The sequence below is a fragment of the Quercus suber genome, unplaced genomic scaffold, assembly GCF_002906115.3.
Source record: "Quercus suber isolate HL8 unplaced genomic scaffold, Cork oak 2.0 scaffold_660, whole genome shotgun sequence".
Taxonomy (NCBI): Eukaryota; Viridiplantae; Streptophyta; class Magnoliopsida; order Fagales; family Fagaceae; genus Quercus; species Quercus suber.
In genome coordinates, this window is record NW_027070101.1 from 203,328 (window position 1) to 204,157 (window position 830).

General features: G+C 41.2%; 1 non-coding gene across 1 annotated transcript; it reads left to right on the top strand.

Annotated features, from left to right (window-relative positions):
- The first annotated feature begins 204 nt into the window (after positions 1-204).
- LOC112017255 (small nucleolar RNA R71) lies at positions 205-311 on the top strand. The gene has a single exon (XR_002883455.1). It is a non-coding gene; the product is annotated as a small nucleolar RNA R71 (small nucleolar RNA).
- Positions 312-830: the final 519 nt, after the last annotated feature.

Genomic DNA, 830 nt, shown 5'->3' on the forward strand with positions numbered 1-830 from the left:
TCAAGTTCTAAAACTCCAGCTGCCTTTCTTGGCATTGCTCTTTCTGTAGGCCATTGATAGTTGTTGGATGCCAATTCTTCCAGAAGTTCATAGGCTGCCTCATGAGTTTTACTCATTAAAGCTCCACCAGCTATTGCATCAACCATGGACCTGTTTGTAGCTCCTAGACCATTGTAGAATGTTTGCACTTGAAGCCATGCTGGAAGATCATGATGAGGACACCTTCGCAATAAATCTTTGTACCTCTCCCATGCTTCATATAATGATACACCCTCAAATTGGATGAACGTGGTGATATCATTCCTTAGCTTTGCTGTCTTTGCAGGAGGGAAATATTTTGCTAAAATTTTTTGTGCCAACTCCTCCCATGTAGTAATGATGCCAGGTGGTAAAGAATTCAACCAAACTTTTTCTTTATCCCTAAGTGAGAAGGGAAAAAGCCTTAGTCGGATCGCATCATCTATCACTTCGTTATGTTTAAAAGTATCACAAATTTCCAAGAAATTTGCAATATGGACATTAGGATCCTCTTGTGACAGCCTCCCGAACTGGACAGTCTGCTGTATCATCTGAATGATGGCCGGCTTGATCTCAAAATTTTTGGCTTGCATGGCTGGCCTCCTTATGCTCGATGTAGCTCCATTTACCAAGGGCGTAGCATAATCTCTTAACGCCTTTTGCTCTTGATCAGCCATCTTAGATAGAGATGTGTTGGCCTCTTTCTTCTTTTCTTTCTTAAGCTGACGTAAGGTTCTTTCAATTTCAAGATCAAAGAGTGTATGCTCTAATGGTTTAGATCGGGGCATGCACTTCTAATTCCTGAAAGAAAG